Source organism: Chiloscyllium plagiosum, unplaced genomic scaffold (genome assembly GCF_037043375.1).
Source record: "Chiloscyllium plagiosum isolate Xiang-an unplaced genomic scaffold, Cpla_swu_hap1 HiC_scaffold_32, whole genome shotgun sequence".
Lineage (NCBI taxonomy): Eukaryota > Metazoa > Chordata > Chondrichthyes > Orectolobiformes > Hemiscylliidae > Chiloscyllium > Chiloscyllium plagiosum.
The window spans coordinates 14414154-14424090 of NW_028270170.1; positions in this window are offsets into that span (position 1 = coordinate 14414154).

Below are 9937 nucleotides of genomic sequence, written 5' to 3' on the forward strand. Positions count from 1 at the left end.
GGGCTGTGAAGGCTCAGGTACTGCATATATTTAAAACAGGGATCAATAGATTTCTACATATTAAAGATATCAAGGGTTGTGGGGATGAGGCTCAAAAATGGTATTGAGGTAGAAGATCAGCTATGATCTAGTTGAATGACAGAACAGACATGAGTGGCTGAATGGCCTCCTCCTTCTCCTATTTCTGATGTTCCCCATACTAATAAAAACAGATGGACCCACTCTTAATACAAATCAGGACTACTGTCTGTGTATGGTCCCATTTTACACTACTGCACAGTATATTCCTTTTCAGGTATATGTCATTCTGCAGGTATTAACTGAAGAAATAAATTGAGGATTATCGAGTCAGCCATGCTCTCATTGGATGGCAGGGTAGGCTCGATGGGTTGAGTGGCCTGCTTCTGCTCCTGCATGTCACAAATCTAATGTTATAGAAAAGATCTTTAAACTTTTCAGCAACCTAGAAAGTCCAAACTGTGGTATAGGATTTATAAAATAACTTGCTGTCTACATACTCCGCCTATTTCCTGTTACATTACCATGTGATTGGCAAACCAGCCACCATACAACAGCAGGCTGAGACTAGTTAAGTGTAATCCAACAGTGCTCTGAAGGTGCTTCAGGTTATCCTGTATGCATTCATGGGATGCACAATGAACTTTGAATAGCCCTCAGGATCACTGCTAGATTAGACAACCAATTAACACATTTTTTTCCCCAAAGCAATTCTTATTTTCTCTTTCCAAACCTGGTATCCAAGCATCATGATATAGAATTGTATTGAAAAGAAAAGTCTGAAACAGGACATTTGTCCCTGTTGATATTTATAGGAGCAGTAATTCTAATCCTGTCTGCCTGTCCAGTTTCCATCTTCCTTTATCCCTCTATCCTTAAACTAGTTATCTAAGGTATTGTTGACATGGCTTGAGGTTTTATCACTAATTAGAGTCATAGAGTCATAGAGATGTACAGCATGGAAGCAGACCCTTCGGTCCAACCTGTCCATGCTGACCAGATATCCCAACCCAATCTAATCCCACCTACCAGCACCCGGCCCATATCCCTCCAAACCCTTCCTATCCACATGCCCATCCAAATGCCTCTTAAATGTTGCAATTGTACCATCCTCCACCACTTCCTCTGGCAGCTCATTCCATACATGTACCACCCTCTGTGTGAAAAGATTGCCCATACTCTCATTATCGCACAAACCTCCCTGCTTTATGTTAAAATATAAGAATTAAATCTCTTTTCACTTCCAACAATAAATGCAAGGAATTTATTTGTCACTAAAATTAAGACCATCAGTTTCACTGCATGAAATGTCTTTCATCCAACCCCCTTATCCTCTGAGCCAAATTTCCTCTAAGGTCCCCATGCCTGGAATTTGCATGTTCTATTATCTTTCACCTATCCCCCCAGTAACCCTCTCCAAATTGTTGGCAAGACTTAACTCCTTTGACCCAATTCCCACCTGAAGGGTTGACCACCCACATTCCCTTCCTGGCTTCCATGTCAGTTGACATTATTAATAGTTTTCTCAGCTCAAATACTGTCCCCCTCTGCTATAAATCTGCCAATATCATCTCCCTCTTCAAAACTAAAATAAAACTTTGACCCCATCTCCTGCCAAAGTCTTTAACATTTTGTCCTGAATATCTGCCAAATCTGTGCTAATGTTTCCCAGAACTCCATGTTTGGATCTTTCCATAGAGGTTTCCATCTCCATATGGTATCAGCATCACAAATTAAATTCTATGTGACTGCGACCATGGTAAATTATCCACTCTCATCCTACTTGATCTGATTACAACCTTGGAGATGGTTGACCACAATATTGTCCACTGTTTCTGTCAAGCTCCTTGTATGGGCAGAAATTTCCTCGAACTAAATAGTGGGAAGATAGAAGCTATTGTTTTCAGGTCTTGCTACAAACTCTATTCCCCAGTCCCTGACTCCATCCTTTTCTCTGGCAACTGGCTTATGCTAACTGGGATGTTTGTCACCTTGGTGTCATATTTGATCCTGAGATGAACCATCCAGATATCCATTTCATCATTAAAACCACCCATTTCCTCTTCCAAATCACCACTACTCTGTCCCTGTCTCAGCTCATTTGCTGCAGAAATTTTGTCCATGCCTTTGTTATCTTCAGAATTAACTGTTCTAATAGAGCCATGGCTATCCTCCCACTTTCTACTCTCTATAAACTTGAGGTCACTCTAAACTGTTCTAACTTAAACCAAGTCCCATCACTCCTGCACTCACTCATCAACTCATGATTAAGCAACAACTTGATTTTAAAATTTTTATAGGAGAAAGTGAGGACTACAGATGCTGGAGATCAGAGCTGAAAATGTGTTGCTGGAAAAGCGCAGCAGGTTAGGCAGCATCCAAGGAGCAGGAGAATCGACGTTTCGGGCATGAGCCCTTCTTCAGGACTGATTCCTGAAGAAGGGCTCATGCCCGAAACGTCGATTCTCCTGCTCCTTGGATGCTGCCTAACCTGCTGCGCTTTTCCAGCAACACATTTTTAGCTTTAAAATTTTTATTCTTGTTTTCAAATCCCTCCAGTGCCTTGCCCCTTACTTTCACTGTGACCTACTCCATCCTCTGCCATCAGTTTTGGCATCTTAAACATTCCGATTTTAATCACTTCACCAAGCATTGTATCTTCAGCTGCTGAGGCTGTAAACTCTAGAATTATCTCCTTTAATTCTCTGCCTTTCTCTCCTCCTTTTAGATATATAAAGCCTACCTCTTAGACCAGTCACCTCCCTTAACATCTCTTTCGGTTCCAAATCTTGTTTAACGATTCCTGTAAAACAGTTGGAGTTATTTTACTTTAACTGAATATAAATGCAAGTTGTTGTTGTTTAATAAATATGCCCTGAACGCTGGAAACTGTAGATTTCTATCTACCACATTCTCTTCATAATTTTAACCACTTTCATTAAATCAGCCAGTGAACACTATCTGTTCTAACAAAGAACTCTGAACCTGATGGTGACAGATGATTCTCTGCAGTGGAAGGTTAAGGTTTGGAAGACCACTATCAGGGTCGTGAATCTATAGTTCATGTTTGAAACCCTTGACTGTGGGATGTTTCACATTGAAGTCTGATGGAAATATTTTTTAAAACATATTCATTCATAGGATGTGGTCTTTGCCTGCATTTATTGCCCATCCCCTAAATGCACCAAAATGTTGCTAAATCTATTTGGATGCAGTTCTGGAGGTTTTATCAAATGATCTCCATCTGTCAGTGGTCAGCCTGTGTCTTTGTTTTACCAACAAACCCAGCCATCTTGAAATGATGACGGAATAGCAGTACAGTTTGCGGGATCGTAAGCCCAGCTTGTCTGCTTTTAGCACTTCTGTCTTCTTCAGCTTTTCTTTCCATCTTTTATCTTCATTGTGGGGAAGACGGAACAGTGTCGGTTGGCTGCAAAGGTAGTGGTGCTGCGTGGAGTGAAGATTCCTGACTGTGGTAGGCCCAGAGCCTGGACTTGGGAACTTGGTGGGTCATTGCTACAGTGATTCTTGGCAGGTCGTTGGCTGCTGCAGTGGCAGTCCCCAGAAGAGAACTCCTGGCTGCAGTAGGCCCATAGCATGGACCTGGGGACACGGAGTCTGACTTGGGTTGGGGTTCTTTGGTAGCAACAGTGCTTGAAGCCTGGATTTGGCTGTGGCAGAGGAAGTGCCCAGAGCAAGGATCCCTAGCTGCAGGTTCTTGCAGAGACCTTGCAAAAGCCCTGTATTTGTGGCTGTATACCCCTGGTTTAGATGCATCCAATTATGTAATTTCTCTTTTATTCCTTTTGTGGTCTGGAGCTAGGTGCCTGCGCAGCCTGGGGTAAAAGTACTGTAATTCTGAACTGTTTATTTCTTAAGTTTTCTGTGTGATTCCTATGATTTTGTATTTTTCTAATTTAATCCTAATAATCTGTATTGTACCTAAGATGGCGTCGCAAATGGCAACTTGTAAACTTTCCACTGTAGTCATGTTGAATACATTTTGACAATAAAGCTAATTTTAATTCTAACCTTGCAGTGCACAGCCTTCCCAATAACAATAACAATGTACAGAGGAACCTCAATTGTCCGGCATTCGATGATCCGAATTTTGGATGATCCGAACAAGATCGCAAGGTCCTGATGCTTTGCTAAACTATGTTATCCGGCTTTCGATTGTCCAGCGTTCGATTAACCGAACGAAATACTCCCCTTCCGTGTCCTTCGGATAATCGAGGTTCCTCTGTGTATGTATCCAACACATTTAAAACATCCCAGAATCCTTCACAAGAATATTGTAAAGTAAAAGATGATGCTGGGTTACATTAGAGGATTTTAGAACAAGTGACCAAAAGCTTGGCCAAAGATATAAGGGTTCAGTAGTCTCTGAAAAGAGGAAGCCAAGTAGAGAGGTGAGAAATTGTAGGGAGGGCTTGAGGCCTCAGCAACTGAAAGCCTGGTCACCGATGGTGGAGGGATAGAAACTGAGTGATTCTTAAGAAGCTAGATTTGGAGGAATGCAGAGTGCTGTGGGGCTGGGGGATATTACAGAGATTGGGAGAGGGTTAGGCCATTGAAGAATTTGAAAACACACAAGATTTTCAAAATCAAAACATTGCTTGACCAGGAGACAGTATAGGTAAGCAAGCACTGGGGTGAGAAGGGAATTGGATTTGCTGCAACTTAAGGCATGGGCAACTTAGGGAGGGTGTAATTCAGGAAAGTGGAATGTTTTGGATTAGGTGAGACTAGAGATAACAAAGGCATGAATAATGTTTTCAGCAAGAGAAGAATTGAGACAAGGGGAGAAGTCGGGCGATGTTGTGGAGGTCCAGGCATGAATACAGAAAGTCATCACAGCACAAAAAGGTTGCAGACAGATGGGCTTGATCTCAGACTGTTACTAGGGAGAGGGAAAGAGAAGAACTGGTAGCTTCTGAGAACGAAGTTTGGAGCGGGGACTAAAAGCAATGACTTTGGTCTTCCATACTTCTGTTCATCCAATACAGGGTGTGAGATAAGCATGAAGTCTGATCACCTTTGAAATTTGACATTCTTAAATCTGTCCCGATGACAGCAAGATATAAAGCTTTGAAAGTCTGTCCCTTGTTTCACCAATGCTTAGATTCTCTACTACTCAGTAGCTGAATAAATAAAGTTGGGTTGACACGGCAAGGCAAGTGGAGTATGTAACTGTGATCTTTGATGGTGAGCTAGAGACAGGTATAACCAGAAAGCCATATTCGTACTAAGTGACTGCAGATCAAGCAGCTTTGGTTCAGAGTTCCTGAGCTGGAGTCAGAGCTGCAGACATCCTGGAGAATCATAGTTCAGGTGGGGAGATATACTTGGGCATTACACAGAGGGTGGTTCGTGTGTGGAATAAACCTCCAGAGGAAGTGGTGGATGCAAGTCCAGTTACAATGTTTAAAAGACATTTGGATAAGTACATGAATAGGAAAGATTTGAAGTGATATGGGCCAGGGTCAGACTAGTTTAGCTTGGGATCATGGTCGGCATGGACTGGTTGGGCTGAAGGGTCTGTTTCCGTGCTGTATGACTCTATGACTCTGTTCAGAAACAAAGAAGAAGTTGAAAGAGGTGTTGATGAGCTAGGGTTTAGTGATGAGTGTAGTACCGCGGTAGTGTCCCTGCCTCGAGGCTATAAGTCCCAGGTTCGAGTACCATCTCTACTGGAAATGTATGAACAAATTATGTCAAAATACTTACATATGAAAATGAAGCCATCAGATAATGTTGTCAAGAGGTGGTTTGTGGATGAGGAGTTAGGAGGGGGAGCAAAGATTGATCCAAATGGATAATTCCCACCTTCAATAAAAGCCTTGTTTTGAATCCAGTACAAGAGAATGTGCTCATCAAAAATGAAAAAATAAATTTTTCATGCCCAATGATTTTTTCATCCAGATGAGCAGTGCCGTGGAATTTAATCTTCAATTGCTATAGGCTCAGGGCAGTCCTAAAGGGTGGACAAGTCTAGACTCTGTTTAACCCAATGTTGGATCCACGTTCTCAAGTGTAGCACACAAAAAGCAAAATAATGTGGGCACTGGAAATCTTCAAACAGAAATGGAAAATGTTGAAAATACCCACCAGGTCAGACAGCATCTGTCCAGAGAAGAAAAACAATGTTTGAAAACAATGCACTTTTCCTCAGAACCAGTTCTGATTCCCTCTCTGCAGGTGCTGCCTGAGTGCATTCACAGGATTTATAGTTTTGCAGCAGGCCCTTGGGCTGAACTTAAGCCCAAGCTTCCTAGATTTCCCAAACTAAACTAGTTCCTTTGGCCCATATAGAGTCATAGAGATGTACAGCATGGAAACAGACCCTTCCATCCAACCCATCCATGCCGACCAGGTATCTCAACCCAATCTAGTCCCACCTGCCAGCAACCGGCCCATATCCCTCCAAACCCTTCCTATTCATATACCCAGCCAGATGCCTTTTAAATGTTGCAATTGTACAAGCCTCCACCACTTCCCCTGGTAGCTCATTCGATGCACATACCACCCTCTGCGTGAAAATGTTGCCCCTTAGGTCTCTTTTGTATCTTTCCCCTCTCACCCTAAACCTATGCCCTCTAGTTCTGGACTCCCCGACCCCAGGGAAAAGACTTTGTCTATTTATCCTATTCATGCCCCTCATGATTTTATAAACCTCTAGAAGGTCACCGCTCAGCTTCCGATGCTCCAAGGAAAACAGTCCCAGCCTATTCAATCTCTCCCCATAGCTTAAATCCTCCAACCCTGGCAACATCCTTGTAAATCTTTTCTGAATCCTTTCAAGTTTCACAACATCTTTCCGATATGAAGGAGACTAGAATTGTATGCAATATTCCAACAGTGGCCTAATCAATGTCCTGTAGAGGTGCAACATCACCTCCCAACTCCTGTACGCAATACTCTGACCAACAAAGGAAAGCATACCAAGCGCCTTCTTCAAAATCCTAACTACCTCTGACTCTACTTTCAAGGAGAGACCCTCTAAACCTGTCCTCTCCATGTACCTGTCCAAATATTTCCATTGTAGAAACCTCTTTGCTGAGATCACTCCTAGACCTGTTTAATTATTATCTTATAATTGGGCTGTGAATACACCTATTCCATATCCACATCCACAAAGACATAGGATAAAACGCTGTCTGAAAATTTGACCAATTTAGGGCTAAGTCCTTGAAGCAATAATCTGTTAATACAACGTTGCACTTAATTTTTTTTTGGTGTGAATGTTTGGAGGGGAAAGTGTAAATATTTTGCAGCTCGTATCATGAGGAAAGGCTGCTTGTTTTCCGAGAATGCAAGATTAAAGTTGACGGGATTGCTCCGCAGGCGGTTCCCTGTATACATTGCAAAACGAGGCAGTGTTGATTTCCGCGATAACCAAAAAGGAGTCGTGTGTGTGTCCCCGTGACTGTAGACTGGCACTGCAGCCGCCGGGGGTCTACATGTGTCTGGGCTTGCATAAAGGCGAAAAGGACATGAGGAAACGCTGGTTGCACAAGTCAGTTGTTTGAAAAAAAAACATAGCTCCAGAAAAGTTATCGTCGAGATCGCAATGCGATGTCTCTTAGAAAAAAAAAGTATGTCAATTGTAAAGTACATTGTGGAAGCATCTGGGTTTTACACAGATACTTTTACCAATTGGATTGCACATGCAGAATGTAAATCCATCAATGTGTTGGCATGGGGGGGGGGGGGGGGGGGAAGGTGGAGAATAATCACGTTGCAATGCAGAACACAAGCGTGTGGGCTTGTTAGAAAGAGGCTGATTTAAATGTAGGTCATGCTGCCGGATCCCTGCTCCTGCTAACCTACTGTTGGCGTGACTTGCATAAAAAAGTCTCGTCAACATAGCAGCAACTGGGGCTGATGATAAAAGGCAGTCCAGCCGCTAAACGCTAGGTTTCACTTCCACGGCGAGAGAAAGAAAAAAAAGAAAAACCGCACTCTATAAAGAAATATTTTGCAGCATTCTTAGGCGAGTTGCCCAGTTTTGGGGAGGGGAATAAAAAAGTCTGAGGGAATGCACGAAGGTCAGCATTCTATATTTCAATCGCTTTCTGTGGCTCCCTTTTTTTCGCCTGTGCACACATGTGGCGTCGGTCATTTTTTTTCGTGGGTTTCCTTGAAGAATTTCAACACTGCCCTCAATAATAGCGCCACTCAATGACTTGACATTAGCAAACAAGGGCCTTTTAAGGAAACTTTGTGTGTGAGCGGTGAGTGCTGACCACCCGCCCCCTTCTCCTGTTAAGACATTTTCAGAGGCACAGCCTGAGATCGCTGCTTCACACGTGGCCCCTGCATGTGAGGTGACAGCGCCTTATGCGCCTGTTTTCCCAACAAGTAATTACAACAGCCTGCTGCAAGACGTAGGCGCTCCCAGAATAAAGAAGGCAGTGGGCGTCTGGGCACTGAATCACAGCTGAAATCAAATCGAACAGTTACGTCCTGCTCTTTACGCCCCACTTTCTGAAACCCCTTCATTAAATCAGGTCCCGAAATCTTGCAGTTTTGTGATTTCTTTTTTTTTGTGGGGGGGGGGGGGGGGGGGGAGAAAGAGGTTGTGTATTTGGTAGGATTGTTAAAACCAAAAGAAACTTTGGTACCATTGGCGTGATGATCAAAGTTGCAAATACAGCATTTAAGAGGCACCTGGATAGGCAATATCAATAGGAAGGGTTTAGAAGGATAGGGGCCAAATGCTGGCAAATGGGACTAGATTTATTTAGGATATGTGGACGAGTTGGGTCAGTTTCTGTGCAGAATGACTGTCATGTTTCTATAAACAGAATTATTGATTCGTCCCCGTGGACCTCAGCTGCTTCCCCTGGATTTGTTCTTTTCATATTTTTCTATGCATTTCTGTGCAGTATCGTTAATTTTACCACATAGAATTTATTTCCAAATGACTTCAGTTAAAATTAAAAGTGCTGGAAAGCATAGTGAGCTCCTCTGTTTTTAAGTAACCTAGATTTAAAAGATAGGTTAGTGTGTTGCTAGATGATTAAAAAAATCAAGCCTCCCATTGAAGTATTCTCATAGATCTTCCACCCCATCCTATAATAACTTTGCGTCATCAAGTAATAGGGCCAGCAGTTGACTGTGTTCTTCCCAACAGGCCCCCTTGGTTAGTTAGTAGTCCGCTGTACAATCTACAAAGGTTCGGAGTCAAAATCCAACTCTGAACAGACTTTAAGGGCTATAAAATTTGACTTAAGCTAGAGGCTAGGGTCTGACCCTTTCTGAAACTCACTGAATTGATTTCCTGTACCAGACAGCTGTCCACAAAGAGACGTCAAGTTGAATAGTGCTTCACTCTCATGGATGACCTCATTGATACATATTAAATATTCATAAGATTCAACAGGGTAATTCTGAGAGGATGTTTCTGCTGACCAGAGTTTTTAGGGACAAGGGGTTGTCCATTTAATACTGAGATGAGGAGTTTCTTCAGTGGGATGGTACAACCTTGGAATTCTCAGGCCCAGAAGAGAATAGATGCTCAGTCATGGAGTTCAGCCAAGACAGAAGTTGATTACATTTTTTGGATCCTAGAGGATTTTGGGAATAGGGCCAGAATATGCAATTGAGATATAATAGCAGGTAAGACCTTATTAAATGGCACAGGAGGTTCTAGAGATTGAACTAAGTTGGTGTTGTCCACCACCTATCCCCACACCAGCTGGTAACACAAATGGCTACTCTAGTGACTATGACGCTCACAGAAGAGCAATAACAATCTACAAAGGTTCATTAGATATGATGCGGAGCTGGGCTGAGGAGTGGCAGGTGGAGTTCAACCCTGCCAAGTGTGAGGTTGTCCATTTTGGAAAGACAAATAAGAATGAGGAATACAGGGTTAACGGTAGGGTTCTTAGTGAGGTGGAGGAACAGAGGG